Here is a 27,438-nt window from a genome sequence, read left to right as displayed (position 1 = left end):
CACTTGACTGAAGAAGTCCCAGCATCCTCTGTGTTTAGGGAGGAGCAGGAGAGTGAGAGCTGTGCTGAGGCAGGTGAGTGTTAACACCGCTCTGACATTACTGTGTCTCTGTGGCGGGAACAACAGGCTCAGTCACCGTCAGTGGAGGCAAAAATAATCAGACTCTGTTTTTTCACAGGAAACAATTTATGTCGGAAGAGGCCGCGCGCTCATTGGATAACGACTTGTCCATCTCAAGTTATTAGCCAATGAACGCGCAGGTTCACAGTAAGACCCGCCCTTATCACGACATTTTTAAAAACTAAAATGGCGACAGGCTGACTTTATGAAACTGTGACGTTTGAGCCACTTCCTGTTCTCAGTCCCGGCGTCCTGATCACCGAGGTTTCTGTTGCTCTGATATCTGATATTGATTATATCGGTAAACAGGCTGTAGGCAGTAACATCAGGTCTGATCTGAAAATCCCTTCAGACACAAACTTTAAGAGTTTTATGTCCGTATGAGGCCGCTGATTGGATAACCACCTGTCAGTCTCAAGTTATTAGCCAATGGGCGCGCAGATTCACAGTAAGACCTTATCACGTCATTCTTTTAAACTAAAACATCGACAGTAAAACTGTAACGTGTCCTGTAATCTATAAACACTCTGTGATGAATAATCTGAAGTCATTTTGAGCCTGACAGTAATTTCCTGTCCCAGAACAGAAGCTGCAGGCAGTTTTTGGCACCTATATATTTAATTTATTCCAAAATAAATCAATAAAGGTAGAAAAGAACTCTCAGTGACATTAAAATCTATTTTTAAAGACAGATGTGATCAAGTGCAACAAATATAAGATGACATGTCTACAGATATTTGAATTATTGATCATATGTAGAACACAGAGCAGGTCCAATAACACAGAGGCTGTATCCCAATTCAGGGTCTGCAGCCTTAAAAGCCACATTTTAAGGCCGATTACGTCACAGCGACGCGACGAAGGCTGTCCCAATTCAAAGGCTGCTCCAAATGCGGCCCTCAAATGCGTCCTTCATTTCCCTGAATTATAAGGATGTGGCGGTGTAGACTTCGTGGCCCAACATATCCCAGAATGCACAGCGCGGCGGTGGGTGTGGATAATTTTGCCGAAAAAAAACGGCAGATGAGGGGCGCCCGAAGAATAATAGTACTGAATAATATGTCACTTATTTATGTGCAAATGTTTAATAACAAAGAACATTAAAACATTACTGTTGGCCACATGTTGGCAAAGTTATGTGACATTAGTGACGTTTGTACTAACTTGGTTAGCCTTTACTTTAAAATATACGCCGTTCAATAGCTGACCTTAATCTTACAGAGAATGATCAAAGCTCATGTAGAAACAAACAAACAAATGAACAAAATATTTTCTCCTTCATTTCTGTCAAACAAAGCTGTATGAAATGTTTCCAGCTGTTAGTATCATGGTTGCTAGGCAACCTGGGCAGCGTGACGGAGGCTAGAACGTCCCATTTTACAAGCCTTCCGACCTTAGCGGTCTTTGAGTACGCGGCCCTTGTGGACCATTAAGGCTGCGTACTTTAAGGCTGCGTACTTTAAGGCTGCAGACCCTGAATTGGGATACAGCCAGAGTCATTCTGCTCACAAACAGCAGTTTGGTTTCATGAGCTCACTTCCTGCAGTGATCCTCAGCTTCTCTGCAAAGGAGCCATAACATGTGGGCTCCTCACCATGATGATGATCCCAAACACACTGAGTTCCTTCATCCACCTGATCATGTACTTATTAAATTATGTGATGGTTTTGGTGTTTTTTTTAAAGACTTTGAGCCTTTAAAATAACTGGTTTGGACTTTAGGGCCAAAGCTCCAACATTAGAAACCCGTCAGTGTGATGCTTCCAGTACAACAGCACCTCTGAGTGTGTGTGTTTACCTCTCAGACTAACTCCACCCTGACATCAAGAAGATGGAGGAAGAGGACGGAGCAGCATCTGAAGCATCCAGCTGTGTGTCTGTGAGGAGTTACGGGGTTACACAAACACCTCCACCTTACAGTCATGGACCTGCAGCAACAAAGTTCTTCAATCATGGAGCTCAGCTGACCATGTAAGAGAGCTGCTGACTCAGAGTTCAAAGGTTGTTTATATAAATGTGTTCTGCCAGTGACATCATAACTTCACCTAACACTGGTCTGTGTATGAAGTATAATTTAGTGGCCGTTGTTAAAGTTGTATAATGATGATGCTAGTTTGGGGTGTATTTTCCTGCTGATGCAAATACATCTACTTTGCCCTTCATCTGTCGCTTTGGACAAAGACGTCCAATGAAAGTCAGAACAACACCACCAGCAGGAGAGGAAGTGGCTGACATCCAGAAATCCTACCAGTGGCTGAGCAAAGCTGGACTGAAAAACAGCACAGAGGCATTAATCATGGCAGCATAGGAACAAGCTCTGAGCACAAGACCCACAGAGCCCGGGGTCTACATGGGTCTTTTTGGGGGGGGTTGTGTTGTATTAATAGTGACTTTGTTTCTTTGGACCAAAATATTTTGTTTTTCAGTTCAGTTGCAACATTGACTAACACTAATGCAGGGGTCGGCAGCCTGCGGCTCCGCGTGGTTTGGGAAAATAAATTAGAAGTAGTTAGTTGAAGTGTATTTTATTTATGTTAGTTCTTTTTTTAACTTGTAGTTCTACATTGGAAGATTATTGTGATATTGAAATATAAAAATAAAATTATATTTTATTATTTTTTCATCGCTCAAATAAGCGTCACACTCGTGGAAGCCGGTGTACCCACCGAAACGCCGTGTATTTATCAAGACTTTCAACCCCAGGTAGGCCAATTATGGATCTTCGGATCCACATTATGTTAGCAGCTGTTCTCCACCCTGAACTATGTTAAAAACAAACACCGCTCACGCCTCACAGATGACAGCTTACAGTCCTGCGTAAAGATGAAAGTGACTTCGTACAGCCTGGATTTGCAGACGCTGTGCGCAGAGGTTCAGGAGCAGAAGTCTCATTGTAAACATATCACGGCAGACCCGACGCTGTTTGCATGAACACGCTTCTCACACACAGTTGCTGTGCACACACAGCCGGGTGTAGCTTTGCAGCTCACAGCCCGACACACACCAACAATAGCACAGATGTTAAGGCGGCGAGGCGTGATTGCAGGTGCCGCTCAGGTACGTCCGCCTCCCCTGCAGTGGCGCTGCAGACCACGCCCCGCCACACACATTAACCTGGTAAAATACATATTTAGGCAGAATTTTGCAAATATCTATTTTTCATTTTTTAGCAGCATAGTGCTTTTTTCCCAATTATTTTTTAAAAGTCAGGTCAAGGCTCCAAAAGACCAAAGGCCATATAAGGGTGGCTCACAACAGTTTTTGTTTGCTGGATCATTTTAGTTCAGCTTTCCTTTTGTTATATTTCTTTAAGAGTTCAAAGTGTTTATTACATAAATAACATGTAATTTTCTCTGTAGCACTTCATGGATTTCATAAGCAACACACCTTAGTTGTTCACACTAAGCATAAAGGTAAAAAACAATATATACAGTGTTATCTTAATTTTAGATGTCAAAAAGTATTTGCGGATCCCAGTGTTTTCTTTTGCGTGGAAACCGGGTCCAAATGGCTCTTTGGGTGTTAAAGGTTGCTGACCCCTGACCTAATGGTATATTTTTTTAGCTGGATCGTTCTATAAAAACATGAATCAAATCTGAGAAAAGTTTCTGCCTGACCTATTGAATGTTATTGAAGCCAGAAGTTTGCCTTCATACTGTGTTTCTTGCATGTCTTTTGTGGTATACTAATCGATGATTAGTAAATGAATGCAATATGGTTGTAGATGCAGAGGTCACAGCCTCCAGTATCCAGCTGTGTGTCTATGAGGAGTGACGTGTCCAAAAACAAACCTCCAGACTTCAGTCATGAACCTGCACCAACAATGTTCTTCAGTCATGGAGCTCAGCTGACCATATAAGAGATCTGCTGACTCATTTATGGATGTTTGAAATTCTGTGACCACTTTGTAATTTTATATGTCTACATAAATGTGATCTTAAACTTAAAGGAGACAAAGATGACCCAGAACACAAATGAGAGAGGAATATTGGATAATAATCTGAACTGAGTCATCAGAAATAGAAAGATGGTCTCAACAGGCCACTGAGCTGATCTCCAAAGAAATGTAGAAGATTGAAGAGTCCGAGGCTCTTTATTTGTCACAGGCATCGTCATACACGTACAACACAATGAAATGTGCTGAGCTGCTCCTGTGACTGGTGTTACGACTGATCTTAATCATATGCAAATTTAAGTGTCCAGGTGCTCCTCCAGGATTGGTGCGTCCGGGTGGATGGCTGGCACCGATTGGCTGCGGACCGGGAGGCAGCAGATAAGAGGAGACCGCCGGCGACTTCTATGTGATTCATCCTCGGCCCAACCCGACCGACAGACCATTCACTATGTCACTGTGTTATGTTACTCGATGTAAGAGCACGTAGGGGTGGACCGCCTTTTCTTTTGATCAGTTTTCTCCTGTTTTTGTTAGGCAGGGAGGGAAGTGAGTGTGGTTTGGTTTAGTTCTTTTGGGTAGGTAAGTTGTTTATTTTTGAGATAGGTTACCCTTTTGTTTGTTGTTTTGGCTTTAGGTTCACCCTGACGTTAAGATGTGCTCCCTTCCTTGGTTTAACGCACTTTGTAAATAAATCACTGTCACAAAAATATTAAGTGTGTGACGTGCTGCTTGGGGTTGGACGGGGATGGATCACCCCTTATGTTGTGGTCTGGCCGCGCCTAGACAGGCCATAACATAATTGGGGGCTCGTTTCGTCTCTTTTCTCGCTTGTTGGTGTGTTGGGGTTGGCGTGTCTTGTTCTGGTTGGCAGTTTTGTTTTTTTGTGTGGGGGTGTGTGTGAGAATGGATTTTTCACTTGAAGATTTTGTGGAGGCACCTTCATGGGAAAAAATTGACAAATGTAAGAAAGCGGACCTGCTCATTGTGGCTAACTCTTATGATGTGGAAGTGTCTTACAGTGCTCGTAAGGCAGAGTTGAAGGAAACCCTGGCTGAAAAGCTAGTGGGGAAAGGTGTGCTACTACCACGAGGGGATGCGGAAAGCAAGCCAGTGAAAGGGGCAGATGGCACTGCATCTGAAGCGGATGCTAATGCAGTTGATGCTTCTGCTGCTGGCACCGAGGCTGATCGGATTTCTGAATCCAGTGAAGTTACGTCCACTGAGGATCTGCGCCTCACGCTCCGCATAAGAGAGGTGGAAACCCGCAACAGGGAGCTGGAAGTGCAAGCTATGCATCTCCGTATCAGGGCTCTTGAGCTTGAAAAGGGCTCAGCTAATGTTTCCCCAACGTCCTCAAGCACAAATGCTTCTTCTTCTGCTAGTTTTGATATAAGTAAGCACATCAAGTTGGTTCCCCCGTTTCGCGAGTCGGAGGTAGACTCTTATTTTAGTGCATTCGAGCGCATAGCCGCTGCTTTGAAGTGGCCGAAAGAGTTTTGGTCCCTCTTACTCCAATGTAAGCTTGTGGGAAAAGCCCAAGAAGTGTGTGCAAGCCTGTCTATTGAGCAGAGTCTAGATTATGAAATTCTTAAGAAAACTGTGCTGCAGGCGTATGAACTTGTCCCTGAAGCATATCGGCAGAAATTTAGGAATCTTAATAAAACTGCTAACCAGACTTTTGTTGAGTTTGCGCGAGAAAAGAATGTGTTGTTTGAGAAATGGTGTTGTTCATGTAAAGTGAAAACTGCGGAGGAGTTGAAAACTCTTATTTTGCTGGAGGAGTTTAAAAAGTGTTTGCCGGAACGCATCGTGACTTATTTAAACGAACAAAAGGTGTCGTCTCTCACTAACGCGGCACTCCTGGCTGACGAGTTTGTTTTAACGCACAAAAGTGTGTTCTGTGGACAGAATTCGTTTCAGGAAAATTTCTCTGAACGAAAAAAGTCACCAAAAGCAGTGCGTAAAAATGTATCAGCAAACGGTAGAGAATGTTTTTATTGTCACGACTCAGGACATTTGATTGCTGCGTGTCCAGTATTAAGAAGAAAAGAAGCGAGGGGCACTAAATTCCCCGCAGGCGTGGGTTTGATTAAAACCGCTGAACAAAACCCGAAAACTGACATTGATCCGCAGTTCCTACCATTTGTGTCACGCGGGTTTGTTTCGTTGACGGGTGAAGAACACGATAAAGTGCCAGTCACGATTCTTAGAGATACGGGTGCGTACCACTCATTCTTATTAGAGTCTGTGCTGCCTTTGTCTGAAAAAACAGCCTGTGGTTCCGACATACTAGTGTGGGGAATAAAAAATGTCACCAAAAGCCCCTCTGCATATGGTACACCTGCATTCGCCGTTAGTGTCGGGCTACGTTAAAGTCGCTGTGCGCCAGCGATTACCCATCGCAGGAGTTTCCTTCATTCTTGGTAATGATCTAGCTGGTGGGCACGTTTTCCCCCCGCCAGAAGTTGTTGATGTTCCTGCCCTTGCTGCTGACTCAGGCTCCCCTGCTTCAGAGGTGTTTCCTGCGTGCGCAATTACTCGTGCGCAGGCTCGTAAAATGGGTGAGATTGTGGATTTGTCGGGGTCGTTTATGGCTACGCTTGATGAAGACTACTATTTCGTTTCACCCATTGATTCTGTAAAAATTCCCACATGTGATGTTCCTGAAATGATACCTGAGGACATTAATCAGAGCTTGAATATGACCAGAGAAATGTTGATCAAAGCACAGCAGGGTGATCCTTCACTGGTGCCTTGTTTTACCTCTGTTGTGGACAGAGAGGGATCTAAAGCTCCAGTAAAATATTTCCTTGAGAACGGTGTGCTGTTGCGATCTTGGTCTCCTGACTCAACTGATTTACATAGAGTAAATCAGGTTCTGGTGCCACAGGAATGTAGACTCCAGATTCTCAGTCTGGCTCATGATGCCAGCTTAGCTGGACATCTTGGGGTCAAAAAGACGTATCACCGTGTACTCCGTAACTTCTTTTGGCCTGGACTAAAATCAGATGTGGTGAAATATTGTCGCTCATGTCATACATGCCAGGTAGTGGGAAAGCCAAATAAACCGATTCCGCCAGCGCCTCTTCACCTGATTCCAGCGCTGGGTGAGCCGTTTGAGAGAGTTCTGTTGGACTGTGTGGGCCCGTTGCCAAAAACAAAATCAGGCCACCAGTACATGTTAACAGTAATGTGCGCCGCCACTCGTTTTCCAGAGGCAATTCCATTACGTACATTAAAGGCAAAGGCCGTTGTGAAAGCCCTCACAAAATTCTTTTCAACTTTTGGGTTACCCAGAGTTGTTCAAACTGATCAGGGAACAAACTTTATGTCAAAGGTGTTTGCCCAGGTTTTGAAGGAGTTAAAAATTAAACATCAAACGTCCAGCCCTTATCACCTGGAGAGTCAAGGTGCACTGGAACGATTTCATCAAACCCTAAAAACCATGTTGCGCAAATACTGCCTTGAATCAGGTAAAGACTGGGATGAGGGGCTTCCACTTTTGCTTTTTGCTGTTAGAGAAACCACTCAGGAATCCCTTGGATTTAGTCCGGCTGACTTAGTTTTTGGACACACTGTGCGCGGTCCCCTGCGACTACTTAAAGAAAAGTGGTTATCTGAGTCGCATCAAGCCGAACATAATGTGTTAGATTATGTTTGCAGTTTTAGAGAGCGTCTTTTCCGGGCATGTCAGCTGGCCCGTGAAAATTTGGAACAAACCCAAGGCAACATGAAAGCCCGGTATGACAAAAAGACGGTGGTCCGACATTTTGCTCCTGGTGAAAAAGTTCTGGTGTTGCTTCCTTTAGTTGGGTCTAGCCTCCATGCTCGGTTTTCCGGACCCTATGAGGTGGACAGAAAGATAAGTGACACTAGCTATGTAGTAAAAACTCCCGATCGAAAGAGAAAACTGAGGGTTTGCCACGTTAAAATGCGTAAACGCTATGTTTCCAGAGAGGACGTGGCAGCTGAGAAAACCTCTCCCATAGCGCCTGTCTCTGTGTGTTCGGCACCACCATTGTATGTTTTGCAAGATGATGACTTGATTGACAAGAGCAGTTGTATGCCTGTGGCCCGTTTGCGAAACTCAGAAGTGTTAGAGGACGTAGAATCCTTTCTGTCGCATTTGTCAGATTCCACCCGCAAAGATATCCTTGATCTTATTGACGCTAATTTGCTGCTTTTCTCTGACCATCCTCGGCAGACGTCGGTGCTGTTTCATGACATCGTTGTGGAAGTTGATAAGCCAATAAAACAACATGCTTATAGACTAAATCCAACCAAGCGGATTTTAATGCAACAGGAAGTTGAATACCTGGTTAAACATGGGTTAGCTGAGCCCAGTAACAGTGCGTGGAGTTCACCCTGTATTTTGGTGCCTAAACCAGATAGCACCCCACGTTTCTGTACCGATTTCAGAAAGGTTAATGCAGTCACAAAACCTGATTCTTTTCCTCTCCCCAGAATGGAGGACTGCATTGATCGTGTCGGCTCAGCTACATTCGTCACTAAATTAGACCTGTTAAAAGGGTATTGGCAAGTCCCGTTAACCCCCAGAGCTTCTGAAGTCTCTGCTTTTGTAACTCCAGATCATTTCCTCCAATACACTGTAATGCCCTTCGGGTTGCGAAATGCACCTGCAACGTTTCAACGTCTGATGCAGAAGGTATTGTTTGGAGTGAAAAACTGTGAGGCATACTTGGATGACATTGTCATTTATTCTCCAACGTGGTCAGAACATCTGGAAACGCTTTCTGAGGTGTTCAGACGTTTTTGTGAATCTTCTCTCACATTAAACCTCTCTAAGTGTGAGTTTGGTAAAGCCACCATTACTTATTTGGGGAAACAGGTCGGACAGGGGCAAGTGCGCCCTGTGGCTGCGAAGGTACAGGCCATTGTAGATTTTCATGTCCCGCAGACAAAAAGAGCCGCCAAAGCATTGTTGTGCAGTGCACCAGTGCTAGCAGCGCCGAATTTTGAGCACCCTTGTAAATTGATGCCAGCTCGTGTGGCGCAGGCGCTGTTCTGTTACAGGAAGATGGTCACGGTGTAGATCATCCCGTCTGCTACTTTTCAAAAACGTTTAACAGACACCAGACCCATTATAGCACCATCGAAAAAGAGGCTCTTGGCCTACTCCTTGCGTTACAGCATTTTGAGGTCTATGTCGGGTCAAGTGTGCTGCCTGTGCAGGTGTTTACCGATCACAACCCACTAGTGTTTCTTTCCCAAATGCGCAACTCCAATCAAAGACTTATGCGCTGGTCCTTGTTATTGCAAGATTTTAACTTGGAGATCCATTACAAGAAAGGGAAAGAGAATGTGTTGGCTGATACTCTGTCTAGAGCACTTTCTCCTTGAATTAAACATTCTGGGGGTAATGTTAATTCTTGGGAAAGGGGGTGTTACGACTGATCTTAATCATATGCAAATTTAAGTGTCCAGGTGCTCCTCCGGGATTGGTGCGTCCGGGTGGATGGCTGGCACCGATTGGCTGCGGACCGGGAGGCAGCAGATAAGAGGAGACCGCCGGCGACTTCTATGTGATTCATCCTCGGCCCAACCCGACCGACAGACCATTCACTATGTCACTGTGTTATGTTACTCGATGTAAGAGCACGTAGGGGTGGACCGCCTTTTCTTTTGATCAGTTTTCTCCTGTTTTTGTTAGGCAGGGAGGGAAGTGAGTGTGGTTTGGTTTAGTTCTTTTGGGTAGGTAAGTTGATAATTTTTGAGATAGGTTACCCTTTTGTTTGTTGTTTTGGCTTTAGGTTCACCCTGACGTTAAGATGTGCTCCCTTCCTTGGTTTAACGCACTTTGTAAATAAATCACTGTCACAAAAATATTAAGTGTGTGACGTGCTGCTTGGGGTTGGACGGGGATGGATCACCCCTTATGTTGTGGTCTGGCCGCGCCTAGACGGGCCATAACACTGGACAAAACATTAGAAACAATCCATTCATCCATCTTTATCCGAGGCCGGGTCACGGGGGCAGCAGCCTAAGCAGAGAGGCCCAGACCTCCCTCTCCCCAGCCACCTCCTCCAGCTTATCCGGGGGAACACCAAGGCGTTCCCAGGCCAGCCGAGAGATATCTCTCCAGTGTGTCCTGGGTCTGCCTCAGGGCCTCCTCCCGGTGGGACATGCCTGGAACACCTCACCCAGGAGGCGCCCAGGAGGCATCCTTGTCAGATGCCCCAACCACCTCAGCTGGCTCCTTTCGATGTGGAGCAGCAGCGGCTCTCCTCTGAGCCCCTCCCAGATGGCCGAACTTCTCACCCTATCTCTAAGGGAGAGGCCAGCCACCCTTCGGAGGAAGCTCATTTCTGCCGCTTGTATCCGCGATCTTGTTTTTTCGGTCACTACCCACAGCTCGTGGCCATAGATGAGGGTAGGGACGTAGATCGACCGGTAAATTGAGAGCTTCGCTTTTACACTCAGCTCCCTCTTCACCACGACGGACCGGTGCAGCGTCTGCATCACTGCAGCCGCAGCCCCAATCCGTCTGTCGATCTCCGGCTCCCTTCTCCCATCATTCGTGAACAAGACCCGAGATACTTGAACTCCTCCACTTGGGGCAGGAACTCATCCCCAACCCGGAGTGGGCACTCCACCCTTTTCCGGCTCAGAACCATGGCCTCAGATTTGGAGGTGCTGATCCTCATTCCCGCTGCTTCACACTCGGCTGCAAACCGCTCCAGTGCGAGCTGGAGGCCCCCACCTGATGAAGCCAACAGAACCACATCATCCGCAAAAAGCAGAGATGAGATTCTGGGGCCACCAAAGTGAAAGCCCTCTGCCACTTGGCTGCGCCTAGAAATCCTGTCCATAAAAATTATGAACAGAACCGGTGACAAAGGGCAGCCCTGGCGGAGCCCATCACCCACCGGGAACGAGTCCGACTTATTGCCAGCAATGCGAACCAAGCTCTTGCAATGGTTGTATAGAGATCGAATGGCCCGTAGCAATGGGCCAGACACCCCATACTCCCGCAACACCTCCCACAGGACACCCCGAGGGACACGGTCGAATGCCTTCTCCAAGTCCACAAAACACATGTAGACTGGTTGGGCAAACTCCCATGCACCCTCAAGTATCCTTGAGAGGATAAAGAGCTGGTCCAGTGTTCCGCGACCAGGACGAAAACCGCATTGTTCCCCCTGCATCAGAGGTTCGACTAGCGGACGAACTCTCCTTTCCAGCACCCTGGCATAGACTTTCCCAGGGAGGCTGAGGAGTGTGATCCCCCTGTAGTTGGAACACACCCTCCGGTCTCCCTTCTTAAAGATGGGGACCACCACCCCGGTCTGCCAGTCCAGGGGTACTGCCCCTGATCTCCTCGCAACATTGTAGAGGCGTGTCAACCAGGACAGCCCTACAACGTCCAGAGCCTTCAGGAACTCAGGGCGGACCTCATAAACACCAGGGGCTCTGCCACCAAGGAGTTGTTTAACTGCCTCAGTGACCTTGCCCCCGTAAATTGGCGGGTCATTCCCCTCATCCACAGACTCTGCTTCCTCCTAGGAAGACGTGTCAGTGGGATTAAGGAGGTCCTCGAAGTATTCCTTCCACTGCCTGACAATTTTCTCAGTCGACGTCAGCAGCGCTCCGCCAGCACTATACACAGTGCAGGTAGAGCACCGCTTTCCCCTCCTGAGACGCCTGACGGTTTGCCAGAATCTCTTTGAGGCAGTCCGAAAGTCTTTTTCCATGGCCTCTCCGAACTCCTCCCACACCCGAGTTTTTGCTTCAGCCACTGCCCGAGCCGCATTCCGCTTGGCCTGTCGATACCTGTCGGCTGCCTCCGGAGTCCCACAGGCTAACCAAGCCCGATAGGGCTCCTTCTTCAGCCTGGTGGCTCCCTTCACCTCTGGTGTCCACCATTTGGTTCAGGGATTACCAAAACGGCAGGCACCAACCACCTTGCGGCCACAGCTCAATGCAGCAGCTTCGGCAATGGAGATGCTGAACATGCACCATTCGGACTCAATGTCCCCAGTCTCCCTCGGAATGCTGTTGAAGCTCTGCCGGAGGTGTGCGTTGAAGATCTCGTGGACTGGGGCCTCTGCTAGACGTTCCCAGCACACCCTCACTATGCGTTTAGATGCACCGGGTCTGTCCAGCGTCCTCCCCCGCCACCTGATCCAACTCACCACCAGGTGGTGATCAGTTGACAGCTCAGCCCCTCTCTTTACCCGAGTGTCCAGAACATAAGGTCGCAGGTCTGGTGATACGATTACAAAATCGATCATCGACGTGCGGCCTAGAGCGTCCTGGTGCCACGTGCACTTATGGACACTCTTATGTTCAAACAAGGTGTTCGCTATGGCCAAACTGTGATTTGCACAGAAGTCCAATAACAAAACAATCATTAAATGGAATAATGAAACATTGTGCAGATGTAATGTTAAAGTGCTTTGTGCCATATTAGCACAGCATGTACTGACAGAGCAGTGCAAGCAGAACAAAGCAAATGAGCAAAGTGATGTAAACAGAGTAACTGAACAGAGTGAGCAGAGTAATATCAGCAGTAATGAAGCAGCAGGATCAGTGTAGCAGTGTGTGACGTAATAATGAATCAGATATGATCTGAAATATGACAGTGAGACAAGAATATGATGTAAGGTCCTGCTTAAACCCTGATGGTGATGCTATGAGGGGAGCATGTTCTGATTTAGGACTTGGATGGTCTGAGGATAGAAGCTCCTCTCTGTTTGTGTGCTGATGGTGCAGAAGCTTCTTCTCAGCATCTTCCCAGAGGTGAAGCTCCTCTGTGTGCAGACCTGAGGTCAGATTCCTCCAGGCTGATGTTCAGGATCTACAGAAACGTCTGGTTGTAGTTATTGCTGCACTGTGTGCTGACAGCAGATACTCAGAACAAAGCGCTGCACACGTGTTCTTTACAAACATCTGTACATAGAAAATTTAGATTATGGCAGTGAATGAACACGTTTATGTCATTTGTTTCATTGGCTTCTTTTTTCTGCCTGTGTTCATGTGATTCATGTCTAACACATAAACAGGTTTGTAATCAAACATCACATCATCAGGGAGGCATCATGAAACAAAGTTACTACTGGAGGCTGAACTCAATTTGGTGGCAATGTTCAAAAATATCACTCAGATCATTTCAAAGCTTTTACTTCTTCTTCACTTCTGTAAAATAAGAGAAAGAAAATCAGAACCCAGAATCACTTCCTGATGACTGAACTCTTTCAAAATAAAGCTGAAAGCTCTGAATGTGACACCACTGCTCCACCACAGTTTTTAGAAGAGGTCAAAGGTCAGTTCAAAGTGATGGATCCCAAACTTCCAATACATCCAGTGAAGGACATAATCAGCTCTGTGATGAAGGCTTTTACTGTGGAGTTTGTAGGCTGATCACTCTGTGTTTAATAAGACAGGAACAGCAAAGGAAACTTGGATTCTGAACTCAAACACAAGTTTCTCTACTTTGACTTTTCTCTGTGACCATCAGAGCTTCTGCACAGTGTCATCAAATCTGGATGTTTGTCACTGACAGTCAATGATTTTAGTGATAAAGAAATGTGTTCACAGAGGGAGGAAGAGGAGCGGTGTTTGTGAGGAGGAGCAGCTGTCCTGCTGTGCTTTGTGTCAGGACGTCCTGAAGGATCCAGTCTCTACCAGCTGTGGACACTGGTTCTGCAGACAGTGCATCTCCTCATACTGGGACCAGTCTGCTTCATCGGGAGACTCGTCCTGTCCCCAGTGTGGAGAAAGATCCAGAACCAGGGCTGGACTGCAGACAGCCAGTCAGAGCAGCTGTGTACAAAGTAAGACTGAACATCTGTCTGCTGATGGACTCATTTCTGAAAACTTGACTTCTTGTGTTGTTCAGACATTGAAGAGTTTTCTTTCTGTTTTTCTTTCTTTCAGCAGATGCAGGAGGTTTTAGATGAACATAAGATCAGTCTGAGGAGGAGATGTGAACGTGTGACTGAAGGAAGTGATGAAACAGGAAGTAGAACCCTCCTCAACAGGATCTACACTGAGCTCTACATCACAGAGGGACAGAGTGAAGAGGTTCATACCCAACATCAGGTGAGGCGGCTGGAGACAGCTTCCAAGACGGACGCCCTCCATGACGCTCCAATCAGGTGCCAGGACATCTTTAAAGCCTTATCTGACCAACGGAGACCCAACAGAGTGGTTCTGACCAACGGCGTCACTGGTGTTGGAAAAACCTTCTCAGTGCAGAAGTTCACTCTGGACTGGGCAGAGGGCTTGGAGAACCAACATGTCAGTGTGGTGGTTCTGCTTTCATTCAGGGAGCTGAACCTGATCAGAGATGAGCAGTACAGTCTTCTGGAGCTGCTCCATGTTTTCCATCCAACATTACAGAAGGTCACAGCAGAGAAGCTCGCTGTCTGTAAACTTTTGTTCATCTTTGACGGCCTGGATGAAAGCAGACTTTCATTGGATTTCAAAAAAAGGAAAGTGTTGTCTCATGTCACACAGAAGTCATCAGTCAGCCAGCTGCTGACAAACCTCATCCAGGAGAATCTGCTTCCCTCGGCTCTCGTCTGGATAACTTCCCGACCTGCAGCAGCCAATCAGATCCCTCCTACATGTGTTGACAGGGTAACAGAAGTACGAGGCTTCACTGACGCCCAGAAGGAGGAGTACTTCAGGAGGAGAGTCAGTGATGAAGAGCTGTCCAGCAGAATCATCTCCCACATGAAGACATCCAGGAGCCTCCACATCATGTGTAGAATCCCAGTCTTCTGCTGGATTACTGCTACAGTTCTGGAGCACATGTTGACTACAGAGCAGAGAGGAGAGCTGCCCAAGACCCTGACTGACATGTACTCACACTTCCTGCTGGTTCAGACAAAGAGGAAGAAGAACAAGTACCATGAGGGACATGAGACGTGTCCACAGGAGCTGATGGAGGCTGACAGGAAAGTTCTTCTGAAGCTGGGCAGGCTGGCGTTTGAACATCTGGAGAAAGGAAACATCATGTTCTACCAAGAAGACCTGGAGCAGTGTGGTCTGGATGTGACGGAGGCCTCGGTGTACTCAGGAGTTTGTACAGAGATCTTCAAAAGAGAGTGTGTGATCTTCCAGAAACCAGTCTACTGCTTTGTTCATCTGAGCATTCAGGAGTTTCTGGCTGCTGTCTACATGTTCCACTGTTTCACCAACAGAAAGACAGAGGTGCTGAAGAACTTTTTGGGGCAAAAGTACAGTGGGTCATCTCTGGATGATTTCCTTAAACAAGCCATGGAAAAATCCCTCCAGAGTAAAAATGGTCGCCTGGACCTGTTTGTCCGCTTCCTTCATGGCCTCTGTCTTGAGTCCAACCAGAGACTCTTAGGAGGTCTGCTGGGTCAGACAGAAAACAGTCCAGGAACCATCCAGAGAGTCATTAAGAACCTGAAGAATAAGAAGTTTAAATCCTCTGCTGACAGCAACATCAACATCTTCCACTGTCTGATGGAGATGAACGACCTCTCAGTACATCAGCAGATCCAAGAGTTCCTGAAGGCAAAGAAAAGGTCAAAGGACCTCACTGTAATCCACTGCTCAGCTCTGGCCTTCATGCTGCAGATGTCAGAGAAGGTTCTGGATGAGTTGAACCTGCAGAAGTACAAAGCTTCAAAGGAGGGCCGACTGAGACTGATTCCAGCTGTGAGGAACTGCAGAAAGGCTCGGTGAGTCCAGATGTGCTCATTAACATCATTGATCAGTGCAGGTTAATAGTTTAATCTTTAAATTAAAAACACAGTCCTTGGTTATAAAGTGCTTTACAAACACCAACATTACGGCTAACAGCTGGATTCTCCTGTTTCAGTCACTTGCTGCTACAGACAGAGTGAAAGTGGACGGTATATCCTCCATTCTTAATGTAAAACACATGCAATGAATTGTAATGCACCATCTGTATTTTCTTTCATTCAGTTTTCTCTTTATGGTAGACTTGGATATTTAAATGTTTACCTCCTGGAGAGAGTTGTTCGCTTGATTTGCTTTTGTGAAGGGGATTCTCCTCACCCCGTCTCTAAGGGAGACACCATCTACCCTTCAGAGAACATTTTCCCCACTTGTAATCTGGTTCTTCCAGTCACTGCCCACAGCTCGTGACCATAGGTGAGGGCAGAGACGTAGATCGACCGGTAAATTTAGAGCTTCGCTTTTACGCTCAGCTCTCTCTTCACCACGATGGACTGGTACAGCGTCCACCTCACTGTTACCGCAGCAACAGTCTGTCTGTTTGATGGGTTTAGATTTTATTATTGTCATTTGTATTAAGAAATATCTACCCATATATGCTTAGAGTTTTATAATTAGTTGTAGATTGATAGAGTTTTGATCCTTAGTAGTCTGCAGAGACGTTGTGTGCATTCCAGAGTGTTCTGGCATTCACACCCACATTTTGGGAGCATGGGAAAGGACATACCTTGTCTTATTGTTTTATGGTAGGATAAACGTATCTATATCTGTTTTAGTCTAAGTGCCTTTTGTTTAGATGAACTGGTTTAGGGAAGTCATTTATGGGGTCACACCCTGACCACCCACACACACACACACACACACACACGTATACAGGGCTCGCAAATTTTTCCAGTCGGGCTATCAAAATCTAACTCAGCCCTGCCCGTCGGGCTATCGTAGGAAGGAAAATATATGTCTATGCTTTTGCATTCTTTCGCCAATGTAGCTGAGTAATTATGTCATTGGCATCGATGAGCCACTGTCAATATGTGACATATTGAAATCGCGTTTGAATTTGCGCTTGCTTTTTGCTTTCACTTTCATTTTGCGATCGCGCGAACGGTGTGTAGAGAGCAGCAGTACTGATTGGTGAGTGACGATTAATTGCGCACCAATTCCTCTGACATCGTCTTATCACTGATTAGCTTACTATTCAAACACGACAAGTGAAACCTCTCGCAGCAAGCTTAAACTGGTATTTTAGTTCTGCTGAGCCAAATAAGACAGGTCAGGGTGAAGAAGGGGCAGCCAAAGAAAAGCCGATCACAAAACGGAAAAGTTATGACAAATCAGACTATGAGGAATTTCTGTGGCTGGAATATGACAAGCTAAATAACATGATGTTCTGCCAGGTGTGTTGTGAGTTTCATTTGATTTCTGAGTCGACAAGCGCCTTTGTTACTGGGACCAGTAATTTTAAGAAAGACCCCATCAGAACTCATGAGAAATGCATTATTGCCCAGTCTGCAGTATCTTTCCCAGAACAAACAGCAATTGGGAAAAAAAAACCATACTAAAAATAAACCAAGCACAACAAGAATTCCTGAAAAAGCTGTTTAGAACAGCGTGCTATGTTGCAAAGAGTGAACTACATTTGGCAAAATTTATCAGTCTTTGCAAACTTCAAAAAGCAAATGGCCTCAATCTTGGTTCCACTTACTTCTTACCCGTGACTTCAGTGGAAATTTCAGATTCAGGATCTGACACAGACTGATTCATGTTCTACACAGTTCTTACAAGTTCATAGAAATTTCTGTTCAATTAGAACCAAGTATTTGAGCTGATGGTTGTAATTTATACAGTTGCTGTGATTTGTATTTTAACAATGTTTTTGATTAACTTTTGTTTCCGTTACAATATTATACTTTAATGTATAATATTGTAAAGGAAACAAAACATAAAAAAATAGCTTTCTTTTTTATTCGGGCTACTTAAATTTATTTTGGGCTACCAAAAACTGAAGAATGCCTGCCCAAAAGGCTACCAGAGATTTTGAAATTTTGCGAGCCTTGGTATACCTATGTAAGATGTCATATGTTAATGACCCTATGCATATTCATGTAACCACAACAAAAGGAGTGCTATGGGGAACCTGGCTGAGAGTCTGACGGAAGTCAAGTGGGTGGAACGACACTTGGCTCCAGGCAGGTCTCCCTCATGCATGAGTGCTACAAAGAACTTTGCCTACTTGTGTCTTGTTTTTGCTGTGTAGCAAATTGTCCTGAACGTTCCAGCGAATAGGTTTATGCTACAAACCTATCACTGTTGATTCCTGCTCCCCTCCCCCTTCTTTACAAGACCTCAAGATACTTAAACTCCTCCACTTGGGGCAAGAACTCGTCTCTAAACCAAGGGGTGGACTCCATCCTTTCCCAGCTGAGGACCATGGCCTCAGATGTGGAGGTGCTGATTCTCATTCACACGGGTTCACACTCAGCTGAGAACAGCTCCACTGTGAGCTGGAGGCCATCACCTGATGAAGCCAACAGAACCACATCATCTGTAAAAACAGAGACGAGACTCTAACACCACCCAAGTTGAATATAAGGTCAGAGGTCAGCTAATGCCTAATATGGTAATCCTGAGCTAACAGGAAAGGGAAATGCAGTGAAGAAATGGATTTTCAAATGAGTGGAATCACCATTTTAAATGTACAAAGTAAATCTTGGATTTTATTTTTTTAAAGGTTTTAAAATCGTTTTAAAAATTTAAAAATGTTTTTTAAAATGAAATAAATTTACTCATGTTTTATTGCACAATTTATTATTGAAGCATGAAATGTATTTTGATGCGTTTTGACTCTTCTGATCCTCCATAATATTGAGATTGTATAGAAGTTTTCAACATTTGCCAGATTTATGATTATACTATACACTATTGTTAGTATAGTATACTATTATACTATACACTATTATTAGTATAGTATACTATTATACTACACACTATTATTAGTATAGTATACTATTATACTACACACTATTATTAGTATAGTCTACTATCATACTACACACTATTATTAGTATAGTCTACTATCATACTACACACTATTATTAGTATAGTATACTATTATACTTTACACATCTGTTTTTAACAGGAAATCTTGATCATGTTACATTTGAGCTTCTTGAATTGTCACCTTCAGTTCCTTTCATTTTGTCTTCCAGTGTCTTTGGTTTAAATGTATTTACCCCTGTGAACTGCATATGAAACAGTTCACCTCTTGTCACTCGCTGTTATCTGTTTGCCATAAATGTGTTGGTGATATGTTGGAAGAATCATTATTTTCAGTCTCTTCTTATAAACATAGTGAGGCAAAGATGTGGGTCGTGCTCCCTGATAATCAGATGTGTCTGTGTTCTGTTACATGTGACGTTAGAGAGGTGTTAGTGAAGATAAAAACAGGACTAACATCACTCGTGACTGCTTTCCTGTCTTCACAGTGTGTTTACTGTTGGAGCTCGTCCTCCTGTTGCATCTGTCACAGCTGTTACGCTCCTCTGTGACTCCTCCTCTATCTGCTGTGACACTGCAGGAGTTTTTGGTCATGGCGTGTGAATAACTGCCGAGGTTGGCTAGGACGACGACACCACTCATTGTCAGACCCTGTCACGCTGTCTGGTGTCATCTTTAGCCGAGGTTATTAAGTACTTCAAAATGAAACCAGTCTCTGTTTTCAGTCTCCACCCTCTTTTGCAGCTTTGAGCCAGGTTGTAACACCTGTTAAAGTCACCACCTGTTGTGACCGGGGAGTGAGATGAGTGTGAGAAAGATGAAAACAACGTCTCATTCTGACTAGTTACTGGGAACTGATGTGTGATGATGCAATAACAAAGATTACTGTTTCTGTGATTTTCTGTTTTATTAATTATTTTATTGATAATAAAGACAGGCAGAGGAGATTGGATGGGTGGATGGATTTACTTTGTTTTATTATTTTGCACTGAAATGGAGTCCAGTGTACATTCCTTGGCATTGCACATTTTAATATGTTTTAGCTGAGACTGTAGTGGGCACTCTTTAAATGTCGGGTCAGTTTGTCACGTTAGAGCCTATTTGTGCCTGTTAGTGCTGCGATGACTTTAGACCGGGCTGACTGAGGGGTCTAAGCTCATGATGCCACCAGCAACACCCAGGTCATGCCGTAGAGTTTTCAAATCCCGCTGACACTCGACATAATTTACTCAGGTTGTATCAGGTGATCTAAGAAGGGCCGCTTAGAAAGAAAAGCGAGTGCACTGCTTTAAGTTTCTTGAAGATGTTTAATCCGAACATTCAGCTTCTTCACTTCTAAAACCAAATAGTGGAGAGTCACAGATTTTAATCCTAGTGGGAGTGTCCCTTAAGAGGGTTGTTGATCAACTATTGATCATGTGGCTCATCACATGAACCAAGGTGTGAAAAAGGGTGTGGGTGATTATCAGCAGAGGTTTCAAGAGATGAAACATCTTCAAGAAACTTAAAGAAGTCACTTTTCTTTCCAGGCTCCTTAGATTACCATGACTGTATGATGAGAACCTACACAGACACATCAGGTGAAGTTTTCTGTTTTTTGGTTCAGTTTAATATAAAAATGGAGATGAAACACATATAAAGGCTCGTTTACACCCCTGAGCCCTGCTCTAAAACACTGGTTGGTTGAGGCTAACAGACTTGCGTTAGTTTATGTTAGCTATCTAGTGACAGGATCGATGACTCCGAGGAAAATAAGGACACTAAAACTAAACATGAGTGTTCACTTTAGTGCTGCAGCAGTGAGTTTATGTTAAACCAGGACAAACTGTCCACTTTACTGTCTGTAGCAGGAAGTAGCTGTTTGGCACTGAAACGGGAGAATCCTGCTGTTAGCCGTGATGTTGTGTTTGTAAAGCTCTTCATAAACGAGGACTGTGGAGGAGGAGAGCCTGTGTGAGTCAAGTGGTTCACCGGCCGAGTGTGTCAGCGGCAGAAACAGCTGATGTGATCAGCGCCATTTTATGCAGTAAAATAATCTTTCTGTTCCCAAACACATCCACACAGTTTACAACATAACAGCCCACTACATGCACATCACACCACAAACATGCATAAACTTAAACATAAAATATGTCCTGTACCTGTGTGATCTCTTTAAATAACTCAAATAACTCACAGAATATCAACACTAAAACCACAAGTTTTTTGGTATTTCAACATTTTAACCATTTATTTTGAATTAAAACCAAAAGTTTAAATTTTTTTTACACCAGAGGAAAGAGCAGCAGAAATATTAAGAAACAGACAGATAAATCATTCTGTCTTCAGTCTCCATGAACAGCATCAACATCCTCTGGTGAAATTTTTCTTTCCTCCTTAAAATATATCAAATGTCAGTTTAATTCCAAATTAATGGTTAAACATGTATGTCACATATGAACATCAGGAAATAAAGAAAAGTGACTGATTCAGTTCCATATATGCTCCAGGAAAGTGTTATGGTTCATTAAAATTGTTCAGTTATTAAACTTTAATCTGACCCAAGCTGACTTCCTCTGGAACAAATAAACACCGAGATAAACTTCACCTTACAGATATAATCTAAATGAATCATATCCAATCTTAGAGAGTTGACAGTCAGCTATGTGCTGGGAGACATGTTTGTCTGCAGTGTACGAGCTCTGACCGCTCTCCAAAGATGTTGGAGTGAATACGCTGCATCTTAACAAATCGATATTTTAAACTTACGCTACTACATTCTCCCCTAAAGAAAATATAAAAAATGTAGCTGGTGACACAGAAACAGAGGCTTTTTAAGTATAGGTCGGGTCCACACAAGTCCAAACACCTGTGCGTAGGCCTGCTTGTTACTGAGAAACGCCCACTAATAAAATGGCCATAAGGCCAAAGCAATGGTTTTGACTGGTGTTGACCTCGCCCCCACCCTGAGTGTTGATGCTGAAAGAAGGGACAGCTGTGAATATGAGGCTGTGGGAGCAGATGGAGAAAGAGTATGTCAGGGTATCCCAGTACAAGCTTTACTGGGGTCAGAAATTAGACAGACTCCAGTTCCTTTGTTTGATTTATCTAGTTTGATGTTAGGAAAGAGATTAATGAGATGAAAAAACCTCCCAGTCTACTGAGATTAAGAAATGATTGCCACACATGGAAACTCCCTGAGTGGGAACAAAGAGTGTCCTGTCAGGAAGAGCATTTGGAATATGGATGTTGAGGATGTGACGGTGCCTGAAATCCTGCTGCTGTTCTGAACCATAGTTTCTGATCTAAAGGTCAAACAGAGTCATGATGGTTGCTTCTATTTGTTCCTTTTTAGTTTAGTTCCCCTGAAATCAGATCTGATATCAGCAGCTCTGAGTTCATTCATCATTATTGTGCAGTGATGAGATTTCTGCTCCGTTTGATAACAGTCAGCAGATTTTTCCTGCGTGTGGACGTGAACAGTCGTACCTGTCAGCAGCAGGTAGCAAATAGAGATCATCTTTCCCAGCTGGAGCTCTTCACTGAGCTGAGCTCATTCAAAATGTCCTGGAGTCAAAACAGGAAACAGTCCAAATGTGTGTTTTCACTCTGACTCTGGATCAGATCTCACTGACAGACTGTGGACATTATGGAAGCCTAAATGTGACACCATCTTCTTCCTTCATCTGCAGGTTAAAGCCAAACAAAGATTCTTATTAAAAGTCTGCAGGTCTGAGAGAGACTCAATCATTGTGTCATGGCAAACACAGTAAGAGGAGCTGAAGCACAGATGTGAAGAGCAGATGTTCATCAGATTATGACCTCACTCTGTTTTGTCTTCATATACATTCAGTCGGTGTTTATAATGCAGATTTTCTACTTTTATAATAACACATTTTATATTTTGTGTAATCACAGACTGGTTCGGTGTCGACTCTCAGAGACTCACTTTGAAGTTGTGGCCTCAGCTCTGAAGTCCAACCCCTCCCATCTGGCAGAGCTGGACATGAGTAACAACAAGCTGCAGGATTCAGCAGTGAAGCTTCTGTGTGCTGGACTGGAGAGTCCAAACTGTCGACTGGAGACTCTGACGTGAGTTCACTGACTGCAGCTGTTGTTGTTTTTCTATATTTCAGGCTGCAGAGACTTTGAGCTTGTGTGGAAACAGAGAGAAAAGAAAGCCATGAATTTCAAAGCTAATAAAGGTGAAGTTAGGAGCTGTGATGATGTTCATGGTATCAGAAGCTGATCTGGCTGCTACAGAGACGACCCACACAGCTGCTGTGGTGAGGTGCGTGTTAAAACAGAGGAACACAGAGCAGCCTAACACAGGCCCAAACATGACAACAAAGCAGGATTCAGTCTCTGTGAGAGGATTTCAAACAGAAGCTGGAGAAGAGAAAGGACTCTGTTGGAATGACTACAGAAAGCAGGCAGCTGAGACCAGTCCAAGTGTTTCCATGGAGCCCAGTCTAACATTCATTTATACACTAACGTACAGAAGTGAACGGGAAAATGAAGTAGTTCTCAGTTCATTTACAGAGTTTAATACAGTTTATGAGGAAATGTTCAAAACAGCAGCTAAGAAGAAATCTGCTTCACAAAGTTGGATCCAATTCCAATAGTTTGTGATGCACTTGAACACAGCGTGAGCAGTTCACTGCCTAACCCCACAGAGACTGTCGGTCTGGACTTTTCTTTATTTTTATTGGCTGTCAGTGAGATTTCAGAGCAACCAGAGACTGTGGGTCTGTGTGTGAAGTTCAATTCATGTGCAGTTGTTGAAGTTGTAGAATGAGAAATGGCAGTTTGGGGTATTTCCTGCTTTCATTGTCCTGCTTGTGCTGATGAAAATGTTTATTGACATGTGAATTCATTCTTCAACGCTCGATTCTGCCTGAACAACGTGAAAACTTTTCTTATTTTTGTGTAACACAATTCAACGCACTGAAGCATCGACTTGTTCCATTATAAACAATGAAAACAGGAAACAGAGACAGCTGGCCTTCAAAGTAAAAGCTGCTCCTTTTGAAACGTGTTGGTGGTAAAATGTAAGAAGAGCTGAAGCACATAAATGATCTATGTGCCAAAATATTAAACACAGTTGATATATTTGTGTGAGTGTTGCACAGCTGATGGCTGATGGCTGCGCCTGCTGGAGTGTTGTGAGTGTTGTGATTCAGGTTTAGATGTAATCATGTACTATACTACTATACTACGATTAACCATGGCAACGGGTAAATAAAGAGCAGAGGCTCCGTGTGAATCCAGAGGAGCAGGAATATGAATAATGACAGTAGATGTTTGTGTGAAAGTGCTGGAAGCAAATTAGTGTGTGATGTTCTTTCAGTGTTGCACTTTGTAGACGCTCCCTAAGCACTGGTCTCACAGCCAGCTGCAAATAGAGACCAGTGTTGTTAGTCCAGGTCAGAAGATGACTTGTTGGAATGAAAATGAGCTTGTAGTTTGTCTGCTGTAATAATGTGACTGGAAAAAGGTGTTGGACTTCAAATATGTCCATTTCTTTCACACTTCACCTTTAAAAGTGAAGCCATGTGGTTCCTGGAAGGACAAACACGACTTTTTCAAGTCTTTTTCCTGTTTTTATGAGAAATGTTCAACTTTGATGTGAAACATTCAGACTTTTCTCTCTTGTTGTGTTTGTTTGAAGCTGCTTACTGTTGGCTTCAGCTGTTTGGAGTTTCCATTTTCTAAACTTCTACATTATGAACCTTCTTCAGCTCTGAACAGATGATGAAACACTGAATGATTTCAAGCTCACACTTTGTCTAATAAACTTACATCTTTCATTCTTTATACAGATTGAAGGGCTGTGGTTTGTCAGAGATCAGATGTGATTTTCTGGCAGCAGCGCTGAAGTCCAACCCCTCCCATCTGAGAGAGCTGGACCTGAGTAATGACTCCTGGTCGTCGACTAATAACAAGCTGCAGAATTCAGGAGTGAAGCATCTGTGTGGTTTCCTGGAGAGTCCAGGATGTGGACTTGAAGCTCTGAGGTCAGCCAGCATGTTTTAGTTGTGCTGAGATGAATATGATGTGAAAGTTGTGCTGACACTAAACTGCAGACATCAGGCTGATATTATACTGATCCACACTGAGGATCTTCATGGTAAAGTCTGTTTTCTTCTTCTCTGGTTTAGTCCATTGACTGTAACAGAACAATGTTTACATTTCAAACCTTCAAAGAAGAAGAAAAATCCTCCACTGGATAATTCACTGTGAAACTCTCAAAGTCTTTATTCCACCTTAAAGTCTGTGTGACACTGAAATCCAAAGCAAAATGTCCATTTGCTTTACAGACAGCAGTCCAACACAAACATACACACATCATCCAAAACACAGTCCAACATCCAAATCTCCTCCACTGCCAGCATGAATGATGGGAAAGAGAAGGAGGAACACTCTGACGTTCAGGGTTAGAATGAGTTTCATAAAGCAGACTGTGAAGATCAAAGCTGCATTAGAATGCTTACATGAATGAATGAGTGGACAGAAGTGGACAGAGATCATCTGAAGCACTTCAAAGGCTTTAAATCAGCACATTTCTCTTTATTCTTTATCAACTCTGTTAGTTTCTCTCAGTTTTCTGTGGAATGAAGCTAACAGCAGGCTAATAAGATGCTGGCCAATAGGTTTCTATTAAAGGTTGTAATTTGTATATGAAAAAGTGCTTTGGCTCAGCAGGGATCAGCTTACAGGTAGAATACAGCTGCTGGATGGGATTAGCATGTCATAGCTATCTACCAAACTGCTAACTGGGGAATTTCAGGCCATCTAGGAATCATTTTTGCTAACTGTCTATTCAGCTTAGGCTCACAGGGCTGGAGCCTGTGCCCTAGCTTTCATAGGGCAAGAGGCGTGGTCCACCTGCACAGGTGAGCAGTCCATCACAGGGCCAACAGAGAGAGACAGAGAAGCACTCTCTCACATCCACACCTACAGCCAATTTAGAAGCACCAATGAACCTAAGCAGCATTTCATTGGACTGTGGGAGAACATCCAACCTCCACAGAAAGGCCCAGCTGACCAACAAGCTTCAACCTACAACCTTCTTGCTTTAAGGCACTAGTGCTAACCACTTTTCCCCATTTCAGCCCAAATCCTGCATCTTCCTGTTTCTGACTCCAGGCCAGCTCCACTAACACTTTCTCATCAGACACTGCCACCTGGTGGAGGAAGCCTTAGTTCCATTTGAAGCTTCAGATTACAGTTAGTTCCTTTACAAAGAGGTGGAGGTGGTGGGGCCACAGCACCATCATCACTGAGTGCCATAGGACACTTAACCTTTGTTTCCATATGCTGGGAACTTCCTGTTGTTCCAAGGAGGCCACAACACATGTCCAATACTTAGTCTGTCTCTTTGGACCAACTGGAAGAAATGATTCAAGGACTTAGTCACAGAACAGAGATTCAAATCTCCAAAATCCAACTGGCTGCATCAGGACATATAGTCTGAAACTCTGCACAGTTTCCTGTTTGAAGCTGCTTCCTGTTGGCCTCAGCTGTTTGGAGTTTCCATTTTCTAAACTTCTAAATTCTGAGCCTTCTTCAGCTCTGAACAGATAATGAAACACTGAATGATTTCAAGCTCACACTGTGTCTAATAAACTTACATCTTTCATTGTTTGTACAGATTGAGGTTCTGTGGTTTGTCAGAGATCAGCTGTGATTATCTGGCAGCAGTGCTGAAGTCCAACCCCTCCCATCTGAGAGAGCTGGACCTGAGATACAACCACCTGAAGGATCCAGATGTGAAGCAGCTGTCTGGTCTTCAGCAGAGTCCAGACTACAGACTGGAGACTCTGGAGTAAGTAGAGTGATGGAGTGAGTGGGTGGTGCTGTCAGCAGTATTGTACTAAACACAGTCAGTATGAAACAAAGATCCAGTGTTTCCTGTAAAGCTGCAGCTTCTCAGTGAAGCTGTGAGAGGAGAATGGTGACAGGCTTCAGGATTGGACACAAACACTTCCTGTTTCTCACCTTTATGGTCACCATAGTATCAGCTGACACGCTGTGATCAAACGCTGTCAACAGCCAATCAGCTCTCGGAAGAAAGCAGCACGCAGACCAACGACTGCATTCATTTCCAAGTTTAAAGCAGTGAAGAACACAGTCTGTAGGTGAGGAAGAATTTAGTGAGAGCAGATGTTTGGATGGAATTCCTCCAGTTAACAGCTGGAACCGTCCATCTGGATTGTTGGGCTTGTTGTTGGGGTTCCTACAGAGCTCAGAGTGGACACACCAAGGTTCTTCTAATGAATGAAAGTCCAAACTCAAACTAGGAGGGAAAAACATTTTCAGCAACTTCAATAAAAATCCAAAGATTAGAAGAAGTGAAGCAACAATGAGTCCTAGTACAGTCCCAGCACTGAAGTCCCTGCTGCTCTTTATACTGGATGTGCTGCATCACTGACTGACAGCTGATGAAGAGTCTCTGGAAACATTCGTTTATCTCCTCTGCTCTTCCTCCTTCTCTCTGCAGGTGGTGGTGATGATGGTAACAGGACGGTGTGTGTGCTGAGAGAGGAGCAGCTGTGTCCTGATGATCCAGAGAGGTCGAAGCAGCAGCAGCTTGTGTGTAGAGACGCTCTGACTGGGCCATGTTACTGGGAGGTGGAGAGGAGAGCTTCATCCAGCAGTGACTGACAGAGGAATGAAGTGCAGATGACTGTCAGTGCTGCAGAGTGAACTGCTCTGAGAACAGCTCCACTGTCAGACACAATGTAGAGTCCAGCA

At 44.4% G+C, this 27,438-nt stretch overlaps 1 pseudogene across 1 annotated transcript; it reads left to right on the top strand.

Annotated features, from left to right (window-relative positions):
• The first annotated feature begins 1,770 nt into the window (after window positions 1-1,770).
• LOC146511068 (protein NLRC3-like) lies at window positions 1,771-27,438 on the top strand (annotated as a pseudogene). Its single transcript, XR_014876171.1, has 6 exons — window positions 1,771-2,090; window positions 13,573-15,689; window positions 22,600-22,773; window positions 24,534-24,698; window positions 26,336-26,509; window positions 27,185-27,438. The product of XR_014876171.1 is annotated as a protein NLRC3-like (transcript).

The sequence above is a fragment of the Neolamprologus multifasciatus genome, chromosome 9 (assembly GCF_963576455.1).
Source record: "Neolamprologus multifasciatus chromosome 9, fNeoMul1.2, whole genome shotgun sequence".
Taxonomy (NCBI): Eukaryota; Metazoa; Chordata; class Actinopteri; order Cichliformes; family Cichlidae; genus Neolamprologus; species Neolamprologus multifasciatus.
Note: the sequence above shows the minus strand (reverse complement) of the source record. Positions and strands in the feature narration are given on the sequence as shown.